Source organism: Rhinolophus sinicus, linkage group LG01, assembly GCF_036562045.2.
Source record: "Rhinolophus sinicus isolate RSC01 linkage group LG01, ASM3656204v1, whole genome shotgun sequence".
NCBI lineage: Eukaryota > Metazoa > Chordata > Mammalia > Chiroptera > Rhinolophidae > Rhinolophus > Rhinolophus sinicus.
The window spans coordinates 204,785,698-204,812,080 of NC_133751.1; positions in this window are offsets into that span (position 1 = coordinate 204,785,698).

Genomic DNA, 26,383 nt, shown 5'->3' on the forward strand with positions numbered 1-26,383 from the left:
ACATCAGCATTGTCCCAAAGGAGCAGAACAGGCTGTAGGTTGTAAAGCTGTGACTGGACTATATTGCTGAGACTTTTAGCCCAGGACTTTGTTCCATCATGACAAGCCATCACAGCCATCTCCTTCACCGGCCCTAGAGGCCCCAGCATCTCAGTTTATCAGATTAAATCCCAACTCATATGTGCGAGTGTCTTGACCTTTTTGGATACATAACAGGTGCTTAAGAAACATCAGTTCCCGTCTCTCCTCCGCGTGCCGCAAAACAAACCCATCCCTAAAGCAGGTCTCCTATGCCAATTCCCGTGACCTACTATGCTCATTTATTCAAATATTCATTCATTCATGAAACATTTGTTGAAGGTTCGCTACATGCTAAGTTCTGTGCAGGATCATAAGAATATAGAGGCAAACAGTACACTCTGCACTGAAGACCTTGTACCCGCCACAAGTGCAAAGTAACGCAGGCAAATAAATGACATGCCTGGAGTGTCATGATCAACGCAGTGCGGGTGAGGGGACAAAGAGACCAGTGCTTCCAGCCCGGAAGGAATAGCTTCTAGCACACCAACCACGTCCTGAGAAGTACAACAGCAACGTAAGACTGTCTTTAAGACCAGATAAACAGGTCTTTCAGAGCCAAGATCCCACAGAGAAGGGAAAGTTACTGAGGGAGACTGGCATTCCACACTCCTTTCCTTCAAGGCACTCACTGATCCCTAAGTAGAGAGACAGGAAGGCTGAGAAGCTGAGCTGGAGAGTATGTGTGTGTGTGGGGGGGGGGGGGGGAGACAGAGAGAGAGAGAGGAAGAACTGAGCACTTTCCTATAGTTTCCTGGGTCCAAACAATCAACAGTTATCGTTCAGGAGCTACCAACGCAGCCAGGACTAGAGGGATCAAGACCTCAGAGGAAAGTGAAATCGAAAGGACAGAGTCCAAGAGTCTCAGCCACTTTCCCTGTGGAGACATTGGCCCATTGTCTGTAAAGGTCATGGGCCAGGAGAAGCAGGAAAAAAGTAGCAGCTGAGGAGCCACACAGAGCTTTGGACACCATCAGAGTCCTGGGGAGATGGAAAATATGTAATTCCAGCCAAGGAAAAGCTGCCCCGTTAAAGGCCCTGGGCTGCAGACCCTCATCCTACCATGTTTTCCCGAAAACAAGATCCAGCCAGACCATCAGCTCTAATACGTCTTTTGGAGGAAAAATCAATATAAGACCCGGTCTTATTTTAATATAAGACCAGTATAATGTAATATAATAATATAATATAATATAATATAATATAATATAATATAATATAATATAATATAATATAATATAATAAATACCAGGTCTTATATTAATTTTTGCTCCAAAAGACGCATTAGAGCTGATGGTCTGGCTAGGTCTTATTTTCGGGGAACCACGGTAGCATGGTATTTCTCAAAGTGTGTTCCATGGATTCTTGGGAGTTCCAGAACCCTCTCAGGAGGTTCAAAAGGTCAGAACTATTTTCCAATGATTCTAAGATGTTATTTGCCTTTGTTGCTGTGGTGACATTTGCCCTCTCGATGCAAAAGTGATGGTGGCTACCTTACATAGATCAAGGCTGTGACACCAAAGTGTGTTCATGGTCACTGTATCCACTACCATCAGGCATGTGCAGAAAACAAACAAACAAAGCTAGTTCCACCTAAGAATGTCCTTGAAAAAGCAGTCAAACTACCTAGATTGAATCTCAGTTCTTGATTGCTTACATGTTGTGTTAACATTCTGTGTAAAAGATGTAAGTACACAGAGAGCACTCCTGCAAACTGAAACACAGGCAAACCTTGTTTCATTGTACTTCACTTTGCAGACAACGTATTTTTTACAAATTGAAGGTTTGTGGCAACTCCACGTTTTGCAGTTTATCCAGCACTATTTTTCCAAAAGGCTCAGTTAATGGTTGGCATTTTATAGCAATAAAGTGCTTTTTAATTGAGGCATGTGCATTGTTTTTTCAGACATGATGCTCTTAGAAATCTGCTAGTCACACTTCCCTTCCTGTCTCTTCCTAATGTGCATGTGATGACCCAAGTGCCACAGCCACTTCCTAGGTAAAGCTGAAAGAGTCCCTCGTGTTATCAATTAATAGATTTACCAGATTTAGCAAAAACCACCAAGAAAATATTAACTAAAAGAAATACAGATGCCCCCGTAAATCTGAGTTTCAGATAAACAAAGGATAATATTTTTTCAGTGTAAGTATGTCTCAAATGTGCAATGGTTCCAAACTCCATCATCCAGACACACATCAGCCCCAGGGTGTTTGTCTAGAGGTTTCCTGTGTGTGACTATACTCCCATTTGCTTAGGCTTCTGAGGTGGAAAGGGTTTCCTCTCACTCCCAGCTGAATGCAGTCCAAACTGATATTTTCAAACTGACAGACAAACGACCCTGCTAGTCCCGCAGGCTTAATTGCCACCCTTTCCTTTCAATACCCCGTATCGTTCTGCCATCTTCTCCCTGCCAGAGGTTCAAGGGAGAGATCTGACCATGCTCCCATTTTCTTTTAATTTTGTAAGTAACAAGTCTTTCTCTTTGGAAGCTTCTAAGATTTTCTGCTGACTCCTGAAGGGCAGTGGAATTGCCAACCTAGCCTAGTGGGTATCTCTTCTCAAGAGCTTTCACTGGAACTCAGTTGGCTATTTACGCCTTGAGGACTTGTAGACAAGTCTTCTACAGCCTGGGGAGTTTTCTAGAATCTCTACAGTAATGCCTCTCTTACAATGTGACTCGGTCTATATCTATATTAGCTCTCATGGTCCTAGCATACACGTTTCTTATTTTGTTTCCCTTTATCATTTTTACCTTTAAATGTGTTTTTCTGGATTTTGAGCTTTGTCTTTCACTTCATCTTCCAGGCTCTAATTTGTGTCTAAATGGAAGATGTCAATTCTTTGAAGATATGTACTTAATTTTTTTTTTTTTTTTTTTTTACCCCTAAAGCAGAATTTATTTATAGACTTCATTTGATCTAAGATCTATTACATTTGGTTATGTCACTTTTAATTTAGAATATTTTTCCTGCCTTTTCCTGTTTTTTCATGACCTAGAAATTTTGAAGAGTCCAGGTCAGATAATTTGAAGAATGTCTCAGTCTGGATTTGTCTGTTTCTTCACAGTTAAAATCAGGTTAAACATTTTTGGCCAGAATATTCCACAGGTGATGTCGTACTTCCCACTACATCCATTAAGAGGCACTTAGTGTCAGTTTGTCCCATTACTGATGATTTTAAATTTGATCAATTCCTTTATGATGTCCGCTAGATTTCCCCAAGAGAAAAATACAACTTTCCCCTCTGTTCTTTTTTTTAAAATTAAGTACTTAATTTTTTTTAATTCAAAAATAATTCTTCAGTCCTCCATGCTGTAATTGAATCTCTTAAGCACCCTTACTGACTTGGGGTGAAGCTGCCATCTGCTTTCTGCAGCAGGGCTGTTTCTGAGCAAGTCAGTGGCTTATTCTTCCACTGGGATCCTCGTTTTTCTCTGCTGCCTACTCACAGGTCTCTTCACCCTTGGAGCCAGTACCTCGGTGGTGGCAGCCCACTGGTGGTGGGGGCACAGCAGACTCTGCTCCTGTGGGCCTGTGATGTATAGTTTGAGGTGCTCAGCTCCCTGCTTGCAGCTGGGAAGTAGCATCAGCTCCTGATGTCCCCCCATAAGGCTGTTGCTCTCGGTCTCAGAGGTGGGCCACTGGGCTCACCTGATCATCTTCTGTGAGTCTTCTTGGTGCCAGGGAGACCACGGGTCTGTTAAGCCATGTTTAGGCCAGGAGCAGAGACCTCATCTTAAAAGCCATCTTGTCTTGACCCTGTCTTGCTTTATCTCCTCGGGGCCTGTGATCAGATGGGTCCAGGCATCTCCACGAGCTGGCCCTGACAAGCCCAAGCTTCACCCCACAGCTCTCCTCAGGTGCCCAGGCTCTCCCTGGCCCTGAAAGTTCCAGACTCCAGCCTCTCACAGTCTTTAGGTGTCTCTTAGACTGTATGACCCCCACTTCTGCTGGACTCAGGAAAGGTGGTTGATAGTTGAACTGAGAGATTGTGAGAAAAGGGTATCAGGGGTAAGTTTTTTCACTACCATCTTCCCATAGATGCTCCATACTTTTGATTTTGACGTTTTGAAGTTTAAATAATTTTATGTGACATTTTTAATCAGAAAAAAAACTTTTCATACCAAAAAGAGCTCTAGTTAAAGCATAATAAAGAGAGAAGCAAATATATTTGACCTCATGAAATCAGAATTTTTAAATTTCCTACTTCCAGGATCAGGTCTAGTGAAGTTTGGAAACCACTGCGTCCAGCAGTCATGGACTTGTTGAGTCAACTATGGTATGTCCATACATAAGGAATACTATGACCACAAAGCTGCAAAAAAGGACGAAGGTCATGGGCACTGACAGAGAAAACACCCACTTTTAATCACAAGGGAAGGAGTGTGGTGCAGAATACTGCACAGTGTTTTTCTGCAAAGTGCCAGTAATAAATATTTTAGGCTTGTAGGTCACACATGCTCTCTTTTGCAACCACTCAACTCTGCCATGTTAGCAAGAAAGCAGTTGTGGACAATATGTAAACGAATGAGTGTGATTGTGTTCCACTAAAACTTTATTTACAAAAACAGTTAATGGACTGGGTTTGGCCCATGGTCCATAGATTGACAACTTGTGGTATAGCCAACACACCTTAAGGTGATCTCCTCATCAGCCACACCCTTATATAACCTACTCCCCTTGAGTACAGAGTCTGAGATGCTTCTTAGCCAATAGAATATGGCAAAGATGAAGGGACTTTGCAAATATCATTAGGATCCCAAATCAGTCGGTTCTGAGTTAATCAAAGGGGAGCTTATCCTAGGAGGTCCTAACCTAATCAAGTGAAATCCTTTAAAAGAGCCTCTTCTTTAGGTTAGAGAATCCTTCTTCTACTGACTGAAGAAGCAATGGCCATGATTTTATAGCTGCAAGGAGATGAAGTTGACCAACAACTTGAGGGAGCTTGGAAGCCGATCCTTCGCCAGTTGAGCTTCTGATGAGAACGCAGTCCCGCTAACATGTTGACTGTCACTTGGTGGGACCCTGTGCAGAGAACTCAGCTAAGCCACACCCAGCCTCCTGACCCACAGAAACTGGAAGATCACAAATATACATTATTTTAAACCACTACATTGGTGGAATTTGATATACAACCTAGAAAACTAATATGCCTATTATATAAAATCTGCTATCATTTATGTTAAAAAGGGAAAGTGTAATAACATATATGCTTAAATTTTTATAAAGAGATACTGGAAAGATAAACAGGAAATTATGTAAGAAAAATAATTACCCACAGGGTGAGGGAGACATGGGTACGTTCGAAGGGGAAGCAAGACTTTTCAGTCCATCACTTTTTGTATTGTTTGGATACTTAAACTCCTAAATCTATTACCTATTCAAAAAGCAAAAAGAAATTTAAAAAAATCTCCTGCTTTTCCATTTAGTCATCAAAGACTATTTTTCAGATCTGTACCTTTCATATTCCACAGTTACTATTTATAGTGACAGAACCATGCACCTTGCATCTTTTCTGCACCAAAATGGCTGCTTTGTTTCCTTCAGAATGTCTTCTTTTAATCTCAAATTGCCATCGTCAAAAGAACACCCGACCTTCCTTATTGTTGTCTGCCTGGCACCCGACACAGAGACTGGCATGGGGCACCCCAGTAAATGCTTACTGCATGAAGGGGTGAGTCACACTGACCCTCATTTTTTGTTTCTGTGTCCTTGCCAAACCCACTTGAACAATTCCTGGTTGCAAAACCCCTTCTTGTGGACCAGATTTCACTCTCCCCTTGAAATACAGCATCGCCACAGAACAAACTGCCTCACCGCCTCCCTCCCGCCCACCTACTGTCAAGAGATGTTGAAGAAACATGATTCCTAAAGCATTTTCAACATCTTTTGGGAACATGTTATGCAGGGAAGACATAGTGATGGCAAGCATGGCACGGGCATCTGTTCTTCTCTGGCTCACTCTCTGGAAACAACTTTCCATTTTTCTAGTGTGCTCGCTCTCCGCTGAACCATCTCGTTGCAGTCACGGCACATGGGGCAGCGTTGGGAGACTGGGGCTCAGCCGCCCTGCCTCTTCCCCTGCTCCAGGCTCCACCCTGCCCTGATCGATGCTCATTTTAGGAGCAGATGCTCTGCTCTCCAGTCTCGCGTTCTTCATTTCCTTTGGCGGATGGCTGACATCCCGGCAAGCAGACCTCTGCCTTGTTCTAAACACAGCGGCCCCAACACACGCGTGTTTCCCCACAACCCGGAATCTGTATTTCTTTGTTTTATTCTCTCCCATGGCCTGGAGTGCAGCCTCTCTCCTTAGACCATGATGGCTCTCTGGAGTCAAGAGGAGGGTGATGGGAATTGAAGGGAGAGGCCAAGGAGGGCAAAGGAACCCTGAAAGGCCTCCTGGGGTGTAGAAAGGAGTTGAGGGGCCAGGCTGCCCTCAAGGTTTCTCGGGGCTCTCTAAGGAGTTCTCCTGGCCTGAATCAAAAGGCATCCATCCCAGATGTAGGGGTGGACCTGGGAGTGGAGATGCCGGCCAGCACGTGGGCGCGCGCACACACACACACACACACACACACACACACACACACACACACACAGGTTTTCCCCACCAGTGAGGTGCCCTCCAATGCTAACCAGGGGCCAGCTAACTTGTCCTATCAATGGCAGGTGCATTGGAGCCCCCACGGGCACCCTGGGGGTAATTACCACCAGCCGAATCCCTTGTATGAATTATTACCAAGTTCCCATGCTACACACCTTGGCCAGGTAGGCAACACCCATCTAGGCCCCAGTTCCCTGTGCTTTTTCTTGGGACCCATCCAAGTATCACACAAGCTCCTGTACCCACAGAGAGAGCACACTGCACAGTCCCAGGGTAGAGGTGGGGAGGGGGGGAAATATGAGTCTCACAAATGTACAAAATTTCCCCAGATGGCATTAAAAACAACTCCCAGTGGAATTGAAAGTGCCAATAATGAGGAGAAAAATGCTCATAATATATCGTTAAGTTTGTTAAAATAGATTATAAAACAGTCTGTGCTACAATCCGGTTTTTCTAAATCTATCCACTTTTATAATATCCTAAGTTTTCATGGAACTCCAGACTCACCTACCCGACCATCCCCTCTGCCTGCCCATCACCAGCATGTCCCACACTGAGGTGGAGACTCGCCCTTTCAGCTGCTCCTCCCCCAGGGTCCCCCACATCAGGAAAAGGGGGCCCCATGATTAGACATCATGACTTCTCTTTCTCACCAGATGCCCAATTCATCAGTTAAAATAAAGTTGAAACAATCTCCTGAAAAGTAGATAGCAACAAAGACACGAAAATAGTAGATTTTAGTAAATAAAATAAAATCAGAGATTTAGTCTAAGAAATCCACTAGGTATTCCATGGGGGAAAAGACAGAGAAAAATGAAGGAGAAGAAATTACTTTTAGAAAATTGATATAAAAGTTTTCCAAGGACTAACAGATCTGAGTTTTCAGATTGAAGGGTTTTTGCAAATGTTCAGAACAAATGAATGAAAATAGATCCATGCCAAAGCCCACGACTGGGAAATTGAGAACCCAGGAATGAAGAGAGATCCTAAAACTTCCAGAGAGAAAGCAGGCTGTGCAAGGGGCGCCAGGAACTGGAGCGACATTAAGTTTCACAGGCGCAGCTCTAGAATTGGAAGGAAAGTGGAGCGATGTCATTGGACCTTAAGGGGACTCACTGATTTCTAACCTGGAATCCTACACCACGCCAGTCAAGTTTGAGGATAGAACAAAGACTCTCAGGCATGCAAGCTCTCCAAACATTTTTTCTTTTTTTAATATCCCGAGGCTCTTTGTTAGGAAACTACTGCAGGACGTGTTCCACCAAAACAAATGGGTTAACCACAAAAGAGAAGGGCTCCAGCAAGCAGGGCCCACAATGGGAAAGAGGAGGAGGTAGCCCCAGAATGACGGCCAAGGAAGTTGTGCAGGATGACAACTGTGCAGCAGGACTGGAAAATGACCAGTGCAGATGAAAATCAAGAGGACTGGAGCGGCGAGGACCCTCCAAGAAAAGCGTGGACCTGAGAGACGATCAATGTTTCTCTACAGTGACTTCTGACTGAGTAGGAACATAAATTACTGACGGGTACAAAAAAAGAAAAAGAAAAAACACACAAAACAATGTCGCTCTTAATAAAAAGTTATATAAGATAAGAAATGATACCGCAGGATCTATATGTTTCAGCTGTGAATCACCTCAATATTGCCAAATCTATTCAAGATAATAAAAACACAGAATGCCGACGTGAGGAATTTAGCATCACACATGGAGTTTGCCATGAGTGGAAGTAGGAAGAAGGCTGGTGTAAGAAAGCCTAAGGTCCGTCTCTTTTGTGGTGGGAAGTCACTAGATAATATCAAAAGTTTTAAATCATCAAAGAGCAGTATATCCTTGTTGTTTAGAATATGGAAGATGGAAAAAAATAAGACAGCTAGAATTGTTGAAATTGATTACCTTTTAGGATTGGACGCAGGGTGAGGGAAAGAAGAATAATGGACCATTTTCATTATAAGCTTTGCAGTTCCCTTTAAACTCTACACATTTGTGTACACATATTATTTTGATGAAAATGTAAATACAAAGTAACAGTTAAAACCACCATGCTACCCCCAAAATAAAAAAAGAACTTCAGTTTCATAAAAATAAACAACATAGTACAAAGTTAAAATCAACAAGAACAGGGAAATTAACATACGACAGAATTTTCTACTCTAGTCTGACTTATTTTCTCCTCAGTAAATAAGGTTTGTTGCCACTGATTCGTTTTGCTTCTTTTATGTAAATCTGATGCATCATAATACACATTTGAATCTTGTATTTGCCTGGCATCTGTATCTTCTCAAGAAACATTTGTTGATTTGAATTAATATGTGACCTGATCCTCTTTGAGTGTGAGTTTCCTCAGATTTTCTCAGGGCTTTTTTTAACAACCATCTCTATGGAAAACATTTCTAAATTTTCGGTAAAACTTCACAAAGGCATTAGCCATTAATTTGCTTAATGTTCCTTTCAGAAGGATCCACAAGATACATTTTTGTCTGAATTTAAAATCCCAGAAGAGTCAGTCTTCTGATGAAATGGTGTCCAGCAATGAGAATTCTGTCACCACACTTTTGCCTGAGCTCCTGGGGCTGCAAGTCTGTGTCTCCCTCAGGCACGCTAATAATTCAGGGGCACCTTCAATCTGATAGACACTCTAAGTGTTTGTTATTGCTTATTCAGGAGATGGACAAAGACTGATTTTCTTCCTTCCCTAAGGTGTTGATTTTAACTAAATAATAAAATAGTCACCATCGGAGTGCCAGGTTTTAACATAACTCCCAATTAAAAATGATTGATGGCAGGACTACGGCAGGAAGAATACAAGGTAAGTCAAAAATATCTTATTGTGCTAAAAAAAAACAATAAAGTGAAAGTGCTCAAGGAATGATGGGGTCATGTCAAAAGAACACAAGAGCCACTTTGAATTGCATTTTTCATTTTTTTACAGACCTGATAGTGGAAACGTTTCCATTCTTTTCCTGATTGGACAGCCAAGTATCAGAATGCCCTGGAATTTATACAACAACTAAAATATTGCCACTGTGTGGATTTAGGAATAAGTTATGTTCTTCATACGTTTGACTAGCTGGGTGGATTATGCATTTCCCGGTCTTGATGATGGATCCAGAACTATGTATCACAAGGAGCTTAGCCCCTCAGAAGTGCGAGGGCATCTCTGCTGGCATGGCACTGCCATCTGGACAGACTTGAGATGTTGGGTTGTTTAGATGCCCTCCAGATCTTTCTTTTTGGAAACTCCCATTCTCAGGAGACTGACTCTTGTCTTTCCATTTAATGATTTCATCACACTTGTCTTGCAGCTCCTCATCTTCCACTGTGGCTTCTCACAGAAAGCACAGGATTGGAGTGAATTGTTGGAAGACACTTATCTCTGTGCTTCTCATCTTCAGCCTGCACGTCTTAGCCTTCTGTGCTGTGACCTCAATTCCCTCCTTTCTCAAACAAGGTTATTCATCTATAGAGATCATAAGCTTACTTCCTCTGCCTGTGCTCTACTCTGCAGACACACTGGTCTCACGGTCATAGTTGACATCTATTTGAGGAGTGACATAAGCCACCAGGCAGGCAGCCTCTGGTCATTGCTCTCTCGTTTTCATAAACCTGAGTGAGTCTATGGGGCTGGTTGAACGACAAGCATTGGAAATCAGCAGTGCTTGGTGGCACATCAGATCAGCCGTGATTCCACCAGAGATGTGCATTCCAAGGGGCATGGCTTCAAGCAAAAGAAAAATCCTAAAAAATTTCAGATTTGTCTCAGATAAAGTAACAATCTAGACAACTTCACCTAAGTGACAGACTCATCATGACACTGAGAAGTCCTGCATAGGTTTCTTATTCTTGGATATATGAACAGAGCACACACCACGACAGTGTCATAGATCTGAGACTTACTGAGCTTGACATTTTGGATGGCCTAGTCAGTAGAAGCCAGTAGACAGAAGAGTATTCGATTCTTCAAGTTGAGGACGGGTATGTAGAATTAGTCTCTTCAGGAGGGACTCAATCTTTTCCGTGGTAGGGCGCCTGTAGTGACAGTACAGAGGTAACAGACAGCCCTCTTGTCTTTCTAATACTTGCATTTGCAGTGAGATGGTTTACCACTGGGTTGTCAAAAATTTCTTCACCCAAGTGGATTTCTCCGGATGAAGATTTGATATGAAAGATTTCATCCTCAGAAGGGAAGACAGACACATCAAAATGCCCCTTCCAACATCCAAGGTCAATATAACTCTTGTACCAACAACCTTCTCGTCCGAGCCATGAGCAGGAGCAGTGTAAGTTGGCTCATTGGTCACTCTGAGCCCAGTGAGGTTATGCCTGGTTCCAGATGAAAGGGTGATAACAATCCTCCCAAAGGTAGATCCTACAACTTCCTTGACCTTTTCCAGAAATGTAGAAGAGAGTTTCTCAGGATGAAAGCTGTGTTCTCCACCTTGTACTCCACTTGGGACTATTGCCTTCCTGTGTGATTCACATACACCACTGCCACCACCACCACCACCATCACCACCACGTGAGCCCCAAATATCCAAACAGATCCTCAGTGATGAAATGGTTTTGGTGGGTTTTACCAGTTTGATTCATTGTACCATTACTAATCATTCAATCAGCTGTTCTGTGCTGATGAAGGCCACAAAGCTTGAGATGGCCGTTTTCCAGACCGTTGCCTGTGACCTCCACCTTCCCCTCCGTGCTAGAAGACACCCACATAGGGGTTTATGGTGACAATCAACAACAACCTCACATCCATCTAATATCACAAGTCCTTAACCAAGAGAACCCTGGGCTCCAGGAAGGGGGGGGTCTGGGTGGCTGAAAAATAGTGTTCAAAAAATAGGAGTTCTGCTATGTGGAATAAACAAGAAACCTGATTTTTGATAATTGAAAGTTTATTACCTCTTTATATCCTAAACCATGTATTTGTTTCACACTGGATATAACATAGCATTTTAACTCTGAAATGATCTTGCATTTGACAGTTTTTCCATTAGTCATAACTGAATTGCATTAGTCACACTGAGGCTAGAGATGATTCTACGTAGTAACAAATTTTTGTTCAAACTAGGCTCAGAAATCCTTTCTCCCCTCCCCCCCCCCAGTCTTTTAGTTGGCCAAATGTTTCCTAACTTTATGTAGTTCTTTTTCTCTTTTCTATTTTATTTTATAATTTTCCTAACCAGGCCTCATCTTTTAAGAGAAATATCAATATAGAAATTAACACAAATGACTCTAAACAGAATCAAATTATTTGGTTCCAGGCTTTCTGGAGACTACAACAGCTCACTTCAAGCACATTTCTGATTTTTAGACTCAAGTTAGAGTCAAGACCTACTGTTGCACAAAGTTCTCAACCAAGGTGAGTTGAGACCAAAGAGAAACAGTTTTGCCATGTTTTATATTATTTACTTCAAGAAGGTGATGTCTGTTTCTGCAGGAATAGCCCCTATTTACATTCTTCACATATGTAGAGTTACATATGAAAACCTGAGTTAACTGCACTATATTTTCAATTTTTCCAGAGATGTTTAACACTTCTTAGTGAGTTGGCAGTTACCTTTTAAACTGTCTCTGTTTACCGGAACAGAGTCCGGTACATGTTAAATTCTTAGTAATTGTTAGTTATATAGCTATGATTTCTGCCCTCTTCCTTTGCTATTCTGTTTTGCTCTTTCTTTCTCACTCTTACTCTTGAATTTCCTTGCTCTTTTTCTTGTTCCCTTTTGTTATAACTTCTGCTTTGCATATTGTATGTCCTGAGAAAAATCTATGTATGAGTGTCAAGGGATACTCAGACAGTGTGCGTGGTGGCAGAAAATGTGCTATCTAGAAAAGGGTTTTGGTAGGGTCTTCTGATGGACTCACTAGTCAGGAAGCTGTCCCTTTGACGGGCCAAAGTGATTTCCCAAGGACTACGCCTTCTTGTTGGAGGATGTTAAGCTACAGTGGGAGTTTAACACCTGACTTCACTCACAATGGTAGGAGGCTTGTGAATTGGCTCAATCATGAAATCCAATCATAAGGCAGGAGCAAACTACATGTCATGTGTGTGGATTGACCAATAGATGGGTATAACCAGAACTCTTTCCTGAGATAGAGAGACACAGAGAAATAAAGGTTTGATGGAACGAAATCCAATGTCAAAGACTTTTAATTTTATACTATAGAGCATGGAAATTAAGATCCTCAAAGGTATGGAGGGGGGAGAGGAATAAGACCAAGAAGTAGAAGCATCATGCAAATGAAAACGCACTGAGTTTGATGGTGGGGATTTCAGTAGCAGCCATTCATATTAAAATTAATTTCTAGAGTAAAGGTAACATAAGAGAAATAAGGTATAAAACTGAAAAACTAAAAGAGAGAGAGAAATTAAAAAAACACACTACTCAATGATCATTTTAAAGAAATCAAGAAAGGAGGAGGAAAACAGAAAAATCAGGATAAAATGAAAGCACAAATGAAGATGTTAGAAATAAATCAAAATATATCAATCACTGCGATTTTAAAGGGGAATTAAATATGTCAGATTTAAGGAAAATGCCAAATTATACTTTTAGAGCAGACTGGATTTTTTTAAAAACCCAGCTATCTCTTTTTGTAAGAGACACACTCAATTATATGGCTACAAAATAAAACAAAAGGTTGATAAAGATGTACCAGGAAAGTATTAATCAACAAATAAACTATGACATATAATTGATAAGAGAGAAACTAAATCTTAAGGCACAAAAATCTTACTGGAAATAAGGTTACTGTTAAATTCTGCAAGGACAACTCACCACGCAGATGTCCCTATTAACAGAGCTTTAAAATATAGAGAACAAAAACTGACGGCACTACAAAAAGAAATGAAAATACCATCATAGTGGGAGATAGTAACATACCTCTCCCCGTAATTAACTGACTGACAATTAACAATGGTTGACGCACGACTGTGACAGGGGAAATACAAGTCTGAAATACCTCATTGTGCCCCAAAGTATGGAAGTGCTCAGGGAATGATGGGGTCATGTCAAAAGAACACAAGAACCACTTTGAAGGGGCTTCCATTGGCCACGTCTGGGACAATTCGAGCATCAAAATTAAAAAATGATCATAATGGATTATGACTCTTTGAGTAACATGGAAACCCAGCTTACAAATTAGTCAGTAATTAATTGGTAAAAGAGAAGGAAAGACTTACAGTAGAATGCTCACTAACAAATCCCCAAGAAATGATGGAATTAGAAAATCGGTGCTTGGCAACCAAGGTAGCCATCATCAATTCAGGCAAAAGTCGTCAACAGATGTTAAAACTGCAGGGGTAAAGTCTGATGAGAAATAAAGTATTTACATAGTCTTAAAACAGGCTATTTATTAATCACTTACTAATCAATACATTCATCATACTCATTAATTAACTGTACAGCAAGGAAGCCTGACAAACATCATCCTAATTAAGTGACTAAAAAGTTAGCGTCCGCAGTAATGGTACACACAACCTGTGCCTCCTGATAGGACGCGCTGAGAAAGACACAGCATCACGTCTGTGACATTCCCGCCAGAAATACATCACCTGATTCGAATCACAAGGTAACATGAGACAAATATAAATTGAGAGACATTGTACCAGTCAAAGGCCTGGACGCTTCAAGAATGTCAAAATCAAGAAAAGACTAGAAACAGAATAAAGGAGACTAAAGAGGTCTGCGTACAGAATACAAGGTCTAGTCTGGATCGGGTCCTAGGGCCATGAGACAGGGTCTGGAGGATTGGATGGTGTACATGTACCAAAGCCAATTTCCTGGTTTGGATGGCTGAGACCCATGTGCAGGAGAGTGTCCTTGTACGTAGGAAGCACATTCAACAAGGGAGGCCGAACCGTCAAGCCTGCAGGCTGTTTCCAGCACAGCTACGGCCAGCTGACCGGGCAAACCCTCTTTGCCATTCTTGAATGACATCACCTTCACGTTCTCTCTTGCCTCCGTTTTATTATTACACTGAGCACACAATGCCAGTGATTTTGCTCATTGGACAGCTGGGAACTCATTTTGACTTTCCGTCCAAGACTGATCTTGACATGTGCCAACATGGAAGTACATGAGAAGGGAAAGTGAGAAAACTTGGAATGCAAAGAACTCCCCAGAATAAGACCACCCGGGTTTCTCACTTTACAAAATGCTCTTTGCCTGAGACGGATATTCTTTCCTCAGCCACACAGGTCGGAATCAAAATGAGTCTTCTTGCTTAAAAGAAAAGAACCTTCATGCAGCATAACTTCCCAAATACTGGTTAGGGTCCTAAACGTCTCCATCAGAAGAGACTCCCTACCACTTCGTACACAGCATGCTGTGGGAGAGAGAAGAGACCCGAGCTCCAGGCGCAGGTCACCCATCTGTCAGCTGTGAGACCTGGGACACGTCACTTCCTCTAGCCAAGGTCACCTCCTCACCTACAAAGCAGAGTTAATACGATTGGACTCCAAGGATTCAGCTACGAGGCTCAAGTTCCACAACACAGGTGGAGTGGCTGGCACATATTACACACTCAGTAAGTGGCACCTGTTTTTACTCTTGTTTAGTTATTTGTTAACATTGTTATTTGTCCCCAAATCATTTGGGGACAAGAAAAGGTGCCCGAGGTGGTAAGGTTTGTGTTCAGCCAGTTATACCATCACAAAGTTTTACAAACTATCACTAAGATAACGTTGAAAAAAAAAAATGGTGTTGTGAATAAAATGAGTATAAGCAATTTGGTCACGCTGCTCACAGAACTGGCCTTGTGTCTTCTTGGATTTTGGTTTTCCTCTTTATTTTATGAATCACGTGTTCATTTGGCATCCAGTAAATGGCCAACAACACCATGATTCCCATCTTGGGCAGATGTGCCCAGAACCACTCGACGTGCATGTGCTTGTGTAGCCACAGCTCCTCTCTGGAAACTGCACAGGAATCCCATGGCAGCAGTTGCCTCTGGGAAGAGAAGCTGGGGGCTGAGGACAGGTGGGGGGAGGCATCGATCTCGCCCTCTTTGCATCTTCGGAATTTTGTACGCCATGAATTTTGTACCTTTTTAAAAATTCAGTAAAATTAATTTGGAAAGACTTAAAATTTTCATTTAACTAAACCCGAATCCTGGCAACTCTGAAAACACCTTTGCCACCCACTCATTTGAGTCATAAGTTGAGGGATCATGCTTCAGCTTTATCCAAACTTGGGTAAACGTAGAATTTTTTTTTTTTAATTTTACATTATGGAGTCAGCAGGCAATAAAAGTAAAAGAGTAGAACCTAAGCACCAAATGTTAACAGGCATCTCAAAAAGAAAAATGATGATGTATTCCCTGGGGGTTGAGTGAGAATGTGGGAAAGTACGTGAGGAACAGCAAGCAAATGAAGCAGCTCAGGTAGAAGCCCAAGGTCAATGGTGGCCAGTTTAGGGACTGCCTCAGGATTTACAAGCACTCAGTTTAAAAATCTGCAGTAACTCCACAAACACTGGAATTTACTTTGGAATGACATGGTTGGGGAAGGACCACGGTATTATACTCCAGTATGGGGATACCATTAAGATCTTCTCTAATTAGCTATCAGTCTTGCTGGGGTTTGTCACAATGAGATGTGCAAGAGGGCCCAGGAATTGATCACGGTGTACACACGCGTACATGCGTCAAGGCGGGAATCAGCAAACTAACCGGACACAAGGCTTCCAAACAGCATCAGCGCCATCTTTCTAAACCACAAAAGGAAAAGCCAGACAGAGAGGAAGAACGGGAGACGCAACCCAAAACGGGTGCATAGGGCTAACCAGCTAAGACCACAGCCCGTAGGAGCAAGACCACATGCTCCCAGATGCCTGCATCTGCATTCCGGGCGTAAGGGGGAGCCCTGGCAACCCCTCCCCACCTTCGCTGCTACCGTCCAGTCCAAACCACCTTCCTTTCTTCCTCGAGTTCTTACGTTAGCCTCATTACTTGTCTCTCTGCTTCTACCCTGGCCCTACAGTGCTCTCGGCACACCATCCAGAGGGACCTTTAAAGACTGAAGCCTGCCTCATCCTTCCTCTGTGCCTCATCTGGCAAGGCTCCCAGCTTCCTTAGTGGGAAGTAAAGTCTTGAAGTCCTTCTGTCAGCCTCACGAGTCCTGTGTGATCTGACTTCCTTCGTCCAGGCCCCACCACCTCCTGATCTCCCCAACATTCCAGCCACGCTGGCCTCCTGCTGCGCCCATGACAAGCCAGGACGTGCCTGCCACGGGCCTCACACTTGTTATTCCCTCCACCTGGAACGCTCTTGCCCAAGGCACCACGTGGCGCAGCCCCTCGCCTTCCTCATGTGTTTCTTCAGCTGTCACCTTTGCAGCCAGGCCCACCTGCCCACCCAGTACAAAGTGGCAGCCTCCGCCCCACCTTGGCACTCCTGATCCCTTTAGCCCTAATCTATTTTTTCTGTCTTCTGTAAGCTGTACCATCTTCAAATATTCTATAACCCTTCCTTATGTATTGGACTGTTGGTCTCTCTGCCCTTGCTAAAATATAAGCTCTCCAAGAGCAGGGAAATGTGACAAACACTACCATCTCTTGAGAATCGTCCACTTGCTTTTTGAAAGATGTATGTTTAACCAAATTAGAAATAGGTTTGTTATGTTATGTTATGCTATGTTATGTTACATTTATAATGTTTTGTTGTTAGGTTGTACTATATTATGTTCTGTTCTGTTGTATATACATATGCATTTACTATATTCTCAGGGACACTCCAAAGCTTCTATAAACCAATGAAACCTTCCTTAACCTCTCCCCTAGGCAGTCGTGAAAGGCAGCATTTCTTGGCTTTAATGTGCATGTGCTACGCCTGGAACCCTAGGTAAAATGCAGGTTCTGGCCCAGTGTGTCTGTGGCAGGACCAACCATTCTGCATGTCTTTTCCTGCTCCCAGGTCAGGTCAGTGCCGATGGTCTACAGACCACAATTGGAGCAGCAACAACAGCGTGTCAGCAAGTTATCACAACACTTCTGAAAAATTGCCAACACATACCATATGCGATTCTAATAAAGGATCACTCTCAATAACTTCCCCAAAAGTGTCCTACCCTGGTAAGAGCTGCTGCTTCTTTTTAATAATAAGAGAAACTGAAATCCAATACACACTAAGACTGGTATTATACGACACAATATTGTGTTCTCTCATTTAATCCTTCCTATTCCCATTTTATAAGTGGTGAAATACTGACCAGATTACTCTGCCTTCTGGCTGGAACTGGGGTGCTCACCCAAATTTAGAATTTTTGACTCCAAATTCCTGCCTTTTTCTGCTGCATCACGCTACACCTCACCTGGGAGTACACAACGTCCGATGCCGGTCTTTGACAGCTTTTCCCAATCTTGTCCTTATTTTTGATGCAAAATGTTCATGACTGGATTTTTAACAATTTCTCTCCACTTGTTACAACAGGTACATCAGTTGTGAAGTCTGCTTAATGACTGCAGCTTTGTGTCTTGCCCAGAGCAATGCAGCTCTGTTACCACGGTTCCCCTTAGAAAGGGAGAAAACCAGTAAGTGACACGAGACCACCATCCGTGGTTAAATGACTATTCTCAAGGTATCACAGTGCTGTTTCTCCTTACTTTACACTGAAGTAAGCTGATGTAAAATCCAGCATGTGTATAGGCTGATTTATTCCATTGCCATTTAGAGTCATATTAAGTAAATTATGTTAATTGGCCCTGCAAAGAATTTAGGAATGCATAGAGAAAAACAGTATTTGGTAATTGGAGAGAAGAGGAACCACGCCAGTTTTAGAAAGTACCAAATTAATGATTAAATAATTTAACAGAGTGTCATAGAATTCTAGAAATAACCTGCAGCAGATGGAGGCCTTACTCAGAGCTCGCTAGTTTTGAGTTGCAGTTTCTTTGATAGCAGCTAGGTCCGGCCCTACTCTCTGTAGGAAGTGGGCCCCATATGCACAACCTAGCCAGCGCCCTGGAGTGTATCTGTTTCCGTGCTTATCTCCAGCCCCACCCTCTGGGTTCTGACTATGTAGGTCTGGTGGGGCTTTGGGAACTGCACTTTGGACAAGCAATGATTCTGACACTCAGCCAGAGTGGGAAATCACTGTTAGCAGGCTCCCCATGGAGGGCACACCCCAGGACACTGGGAAGCAAGCCTGGCTGGCTGGGATGGCCATACCACAATGGGGAGTGACCAAGAGGCAACTTTACCTGTGCCTCCCACCTTCACATCCAGCTGTGCTCAGCAGAGCCACGTTCTTTTGCCCCTGATTCTCAACGCCAGCAGGTTCATATGCTTTCTCTCATTCTTACATAAATGATAATGCCAGCCCCGCAGCTATTATAGCTTTCCAGCGCAGATATGGGACTCAGATCTTGAGATAACCCACGCGTTAGTTTGCCAAGGCTGCTGTAAGCAAGTACCACACACTGGGTGGCTTAAACAACAAAGTTATTGTCACACAGTTCTGGAAGGAGATGTTCCAGGACTCTGTCAATGGCTTGTACGCGGCCAACTGCCCTCCCCGCACCATCGTCTTCCCTCTATATCTGTCTGTCTCCGTGTCCACATTTCCCCGTCGTAAGACACCAGTCATATTGAATTGCCATCCCCTCCTAATGACCTCATCCTAACTGGATCACCTGCAAAGACCCTATTTCCAAGTAAGTTGACATTCACAGGAACTAGGGGTTAGGAGTTCTATATATTTCAGGAAACCCAGTTCAACCCATAACAAGCCACTGGGCCACTGTGATTGAAAAGATCATTGTGGTCCTAACAGAAAGTTGCAAACTTTAGAAAATGTAGGCTGGAAGCCATTTCAATAAGCCTGATGGAATCGGATGTGTTTACAGTTCATTGCATAATTCATGGTCTTGCTGCTGGCTCCTGTTCTGAAGGCCGCTGTCCATATGTTTATGACAGTCCATCCCTCTTTGTTCACTAAGTGGTGATTTTGGGAATACCTCTTACCCAGAACCAGGAAAGATTCTCTCCCCGGACACAAGCACTTACAAGCACTCTTACAAGCACTCTCGGGCACGTTGTTAGTAGGACAGCTAATTAATGTAGAACATGTTGAATTGGCCCGAAGTCGGTGTTTGGCAGGCGAATCAGGCAAATTCCTCATCTTCTGAGTGTTCATTGGGTGAAGCTCTTGGTCTGGGGCTTGGCTCCTGCTGAAGGAAGTTGGAAAGAGCAGTCCCCTCCCCCAACCCTCCCTCTGTGCCCTAAGCCTTATGCCCTCTTCCCCCTGCCCAGACCTGGCCCCAGACCCCCGTTCCGTGGCCCAGGGACTGGATTAGATGCCTGTTCTCCCACCAGGTAGCTCCGGGGTGCAGGCTCTTCCAGCCCATCCTTAGCAGTGCTTGCCTCCTGCTCGCACGAAGCCTGCAGGAGACCTAAAGGGCATTCATAGCCCTCCCCCCGAACACCCCACCTTGGGCTGGCAGAGGAGGAGAAGCTGGGGCAGCCCGCACGGTCCTAGCTTGAGTGCAGCTGCAGAGGCACAGAGCAGAAATACTTCTCAGAGACTTCAAAGCACCCAGTCATTCTGGGTGTTTCCACCAACTGCATGCAGTTTATCTTACAACTGACACACTGGCCAGCTTTCCCATCACCTCCTGTACACCTCTCCGATTGATTCAGTAACACCACCGCCATGGACTACACACCCAAGCCACTCACACTAGACTCCTCCCTCTCCTCGCACCCGCAGCCAATCAGCTGTCTAGTCCGAGGTGTTGGCCCTCCCACCACCCCACCTCTCTGTCTGCACTCCCACAAAGCCGCCTTCATTCAGCCCTTTATCTGCTACCTCTGCGCCACTGCAGCAGCCTCCTGCCATGCACCCCGGAGCACAACACAGGAGTCTGATCACCTCCTTTCTTCTTCCAGCAGGAACACGTCCTTAGCGGGGTTGCGGGCCTGGAGGGGGAAGCTCCTGCACTTAACCAGCTGCCAGATATTCTAACCCTCTGTGCCCCAGTCGTCTCACCTGTAAGAGGAAGCTAATGATATAATATATCTACATCACAGGGCTACTGTGAGGATTAAAGGAGATCATATACGTAGACCACTTAACATAATAGTCAGTTAAATGTACTATTATTATTAGGTGCTTTCCCAATGTGCTCCCAAAGAATCATGTCTGTATTTCTATTACAGTACTTACCATGCATAGAACAATTATTTTTATATCCTTCTATCCCCTATTAGAGTATCAGCCTCTTAAAGGCAGGGGCTTTCTCTCATTCATGTTGCACACCCAGTACTTAGCAGTATATTCTAGGTCCACAGATATTTGAAAGATGACCGTATGGAAGAATGGATTCACCTATAAATGTTCAGAAACTGAAGGAGAAGGTTTTTGAAAGTTAACATGTATGCATAGGAGTAAATGTTGACCCTGCAGAAATGCTGACACTCTTAATCACAGTGTTTGCTATCTTTCCTGCTCTAGTAATAGTGTTCTCCTTAAGAAAGTCCTCCTAAGAAATTTTGATATAAAGGCACATGATTAAAAAACCCCTCATATTCCGTATTACAAAATTTCAATCTTTTCATCCCAGTCATGTTTTTCAATAATCAGGCATAAGGCTTACGTAAAAAGACAAGAACTACAGTTTTCATATGAAGGCAAAAACTATCTGAATTATCTTCACACTGATTCAAACAAGGGAAGACGTCTTTAAAGATGAAAACAGTGCAAAGTGCTCCATTTTCCTGAAATCTACCTTTAATGTTTGTGATGGTTAATTTTATGTGTCAACCTGGCCAGGCAACGGCTCCCAGTTTTTTGTCAAACGGGAGTCTAGGTGTTGCTGCAAAGATATTTTTTAGATGCAATAAACATTTGAGTCTGCAGGGGACCCTACATAATGTGGGTGGGCCATGTCCAATCAGTTGAAGGCCTTAAGAGGAAAGACTGAAGTCCCCTAAAGAGGAAGGACTTCTGCCTCCAGCTGATCTTTAGACTTTAGCTGCAGCATCTTCCCTTCCCCTGGGTCTTTAGGCACAGGCCTGTCCTGTAGAATCCAGACTTGCCAGCCCCAGCAATCAATCATGAGGCAATTCCTTAAAATAAACTCAATCTCTCTCTCTCTCTCTCTCTCTCTCTCTCTCTCTCTCTCTCTCTCTCTCTCTCCCTCCGTACACACATACACATACATACACAAACGCATCCTATTGGTTCTGTTTCTCTAACACATTATCTTTTGTAAATTTTAAACAAGAGATATTTTTTTTCTTTTCAAATGTATAAATATTAAAATTTAATTTGGGGCTATTCCTATTTAATGCGTAAAAATGGAGAACCCCCACCTCAGCATGGTAGAGCCACGACACAGTGTGGGATCACCCAGTAGCTCATCTGATTCACATCTCCTGAGAGCCTCCCCCCTGCAGGCACCGCACGGCCTTCTAGGTTGCCTACTAGCAAATCCCATCAAACTAGTCTCAGTGTCCATTAGTCATGCACAAGCCTCATTTTTAGGATTGCAGAGGGCCTTGGCGTAAAACAGTGGCAGGCCCTGCCAACCCGTACACGTACCTCAAAGTGAGGGGAGACCTCAGTTCTTTCAGCCACCACTTCCTGCTCAAGGGGGGCTGTCCATGCATCTGTCCCTCTGAGCTCACTCCTCCGGTCATGTGGTTCTAACAGAGGCTGCCATCTTCCTACTGACCCGGCCCCTGGCCACAGTGATGGTCTGCAGCACAGCGGCCCCATCTGGCTGACCACAGGGTTCCAACCCCTGGTTACCGGTGACCAGTGCAGGACAAGGAACCTACGTAACGTGGTTCAAGCAGTGTTTCCCCGGATTTTCTAGGAATCCAGGGACATGAATGGGTCAGTATCCTGCAGGCGGCCAGAAGCTGGCGAGCGGGGCAGCCAGGTCTACTGCGGACGTAGGAGAGAGAGGGGTCCACTCAGAGACACGGAACAAAGAGGGAGAAGGAAGTCCATCCCCGAGGCCAGCTGGCTTCCTCACCTGCCACACTGGTCCATTATGTGAGTCAACAGCCCCCCGTGCTAATTGGAGTTGCGTTTCCATCCCTGAAACCAGCATCACGCCGAGTCCATTTACATTACAGGAGCCTTCAGTCCTCTGAGCCCCCTTGTAAACGGGGACTGGAGCCTCCTCTGCCATCTTAGCACATGACGGGAGATGAACAAGCTGGAAGCAGGTGGATTTGCTCAAAAACACCTCAGCCGAGAGTTTCACTCTCTGCAGGTGGTGTTTCCCTAAACTGAAGAAATGGGAAATGTGTTGGATAGTTTCTTTAAAATCAAAGCGTTCCACAAATAGAAAGTATTTTTCTAATCATAATCATGAAAGATGTGGTTATTTGGGACCCTGCTGTAATAGAAGGAGGGGATGCAATCGGATGGATTACAGAGCCTGACAGTTAGCATATAAAACCCAACAAAGCAGATGGCTCCGTAAGATGGTGTATAACTTGGGCTCTGTAACAAAGCACAACAAAACGGGGTGGCTTAAACCACAGAAATGTATCCTCTCACGTGCTGGAGGCCAGAAGTCGGAAATCCAGGGGCTGACAGGGCTGTGGTTCTCCTGAAGTTTCTAGGGGCAAATCTTTCCTGGCCTCTTTCAGCTTCTGGCAACCGCAGCATTCCTTGGCTTGGGGCAGTGTGTCTACATCTTCGTGTGTGTGTGTGTGTGTGTGTGTGTGTGTATGTGTGTGTGTTCTCTTTTTATAAGGACACTAGTCACATTGGATTAAGGGGCCAGCCTACTCCAGTATGACTTTAGGACTTCATCTTAACTAATTATATTTGCAGCAATGCTACTTTCAAATAAAGTCATAATCTGAGGTATTGGGAGTTAGGACTTGGATATATCTTTTTGTGTGTGTGTGGAGGGGGGGGGGGCGGGAGACACACAATTCAACCCACAACAAAGGGTGTGTTCAATTTTAAAACTTTTTAGTCACAACAGTAAAGTCAACACTAGAGCAAATGTCACCTGGTCAGACACTGGAGAATCCTTGTTCTGCCTCAAGCCGCACATTGGAACATCCACGGAGCCTTACGGGGAAGTGAGCGAGGTTCCTGGAAGTACCTTGGGGCCATCAAAGAAGGACCATGTTCCCTCCTTTTGCCTCTGGGTCTCAAGGAGCAGTTCAATCTCAATTAATACAGCACAAACAGATCTCCTACGGCATCAGTCAGATGCCCCTGTTTTCTCTTAGATTTACAGGAAACCCATTCAGATGTTCGCCTGGATTGTTCCCTCTCTGCAAGCACTGAGTTGTGGAATGCCGGCCTGCTCTGCTGGCATGAAGTCATGCAGAGTGGCCATGGCTGCTACATTTAGCTGCCGACACATTTCTACCTGTCACTTTTTTTCCTACAATGGACCCAGCCCCCCTCAGACAGAGGGGCCAGCTCTGGGATCATAGGTCATTCCCAGCTGCACCCATGACCCTAGCAATCTACAAACTCTTTCCCAGTATCTCTTTAGGATGCTGGAAACAGCAATTATGGTCTCCAGGGATTGTAAGGCCAGGAGGCTGTGAAGTTGTGTCTCACCATCTTCCTCCCTCAAGGAGAAGGTGCTTCGGCAGCAAGAATGGGTGAAGCCAGAGGGGGACATGGGAGGGGGAGGTCAGAGCAGACAGAGCCTGTGATGAGCCCTGGTTGACTGAGGCCCCCTGCCCCCCCTGCCCTGGGGCCAGCTTTGCATCCCTGCCAGTTCCCACAGAGCCCCATTTGTATTCCTGAGACCCTGATTCTACTTGCACCTCAGTCTGACCAGTGGCCTTGCACTCCTCTGCTACTGAGTAGACTCGTCCAGCAGAGCTGGCCCTACAAGTGTCCCCATTACCCTGGCACTTGGCCCGAGCACCGTCTGTCCAGGACTGGCCCCCACTCCATCACCTACCCCAGGGAACACTGGTACGACAAATACTTTCGGCATAATAATACAGTTATACCAATTTGTAATTAACAATGATTTTACTCATCTCCTTAGAATTCAGTTAATTAATTAGGTAAGCCATGACTTTATTATTATCTTTTTAATCAAGAGAAGACTGAACAGGCTTCTTTTCTTACTCCCCTTGAAAATCTCGCCAGGGCCCCATTCTTATAGCTTCCCTCCACTCTGGGGCAGACACTTCCCGAAGAGCCTTTGCTGGATATAAGTATTTAGGACTCACAGAGGACTTTGGGTGGAAATGTCTGAAAAGGGGCTTTTAAGAGAATCAGACGTTCTTTCTTATATTTCTGCTTTTCCTCTCCCCTCTTCCCTACTAACCCCTGGCACTGGGCCCCCACCAAGAACAATCTGGAAGGAGAATGCAGTCATGAATGAAAACTACACAGGAGTGGGGAGGGGGGACCCGCACCCTTTGACGGCCCTGCTGATGTACTCGCTGGGGGAACTGAGCACTGATAAAGTACAGAGATGCACTGGGACACTGTCCCCACAGCTGCCAGCGGTATCCGCGACCCTTCCCACAGCCTCCCGGGGCCCTGACCAGCTGCAGCTGCTGGGAGCACAGTCAGCCTTTGTGCAAAGCAGAAAATTAGTGAGTCAAAGGAGCAGGGTATTAGAGCCAGCGTGTTAGCTGGATGTGCACAGAGGCCTCAAGTCCCTTCTCCACCCCACCGTGCATGTCTGCAACACAGCAGAAATGGTGGGAAAAGGGCAGACAAAATGGCGGCTGCACAGCCCTCCCTGCTGTAAGCGCTGCTGGAATCCAGCTCCTATGCAGTGTGGCCACCGCACCCTGGCTGGCCAGTGTTTGCATCCACTCTTCTCCTGTTAAGCCCAAGAGGAGGACGCAATCCCATTCTGAAATAAGGCCACCCACTCCCTGGAAGCTAAGCCAGTTCACCCAGCTTGTGCTTGATGAAGCTGGGATCAAAGTCAGGTCTGCCAGCGCCAACGTGTGCGGCTCTGCCCCTCCTGGTACATACACCAACTTCCCGTTCCGTCACCTGTTGGTCGTCATCCTCTTGGCCTGGGGAACGCCATTTTAATCACACAGAGCTGTGGGTGGCCCTACAATGGGGATGGTTCTTATGGGGGAGGGGAAGTTTTGCTCCCCAGGGGACATTTAGCAATGTCTGGAGACCTTTTCAGGTGTCACAACCTGAGGGGGGCAATAGGTTCTACTGGCCTCTAGTGGGTAATGATCAGGGGTGCTTGCAAACATCCTACGTGCACAGGACAGCACCTAACATGAAGAATTCCCAGCCCCAAATGCCCATTGTGCTGAGGTTGAGAAACCTGCCCTATAAGGTGCTGCCGCCACAAAGCCCCTGCAGGTGTCCTGGATCAGCCAAAGCAGGGGAAGGGAGTGCACAGGCTCCCTCGCAGAACCAGCCTCTGCTGAGCGCCAGCTGTGTGCCCAGGACTACTCCAGCTGCCGGAGATGAACAATGAACCAGACAGACCAGGCCGTGGTCACCTGGAGCCGGTAATCTGCAGGGGCTGAGCGGGAGACAGAAACAAACTGAATGAACCGAAAACTACCAGACATGATAAGGGCTGTTTGGAGAATGGCAACAAGGTGGTGCACTAGGGAGGGATGAGATGTCTGGTTCTGATCGGGTGGTTCCAGTGACCCCTTGCAGAAGGGACTTTTAAACTGAGATCTGAATTATCGGAAGGAGCCAGACCACTGGTCAATCAGGAGAGACCGCCTTCTAGGCAGAGGGGGAAGCAACTGCAACAAAGGGGCT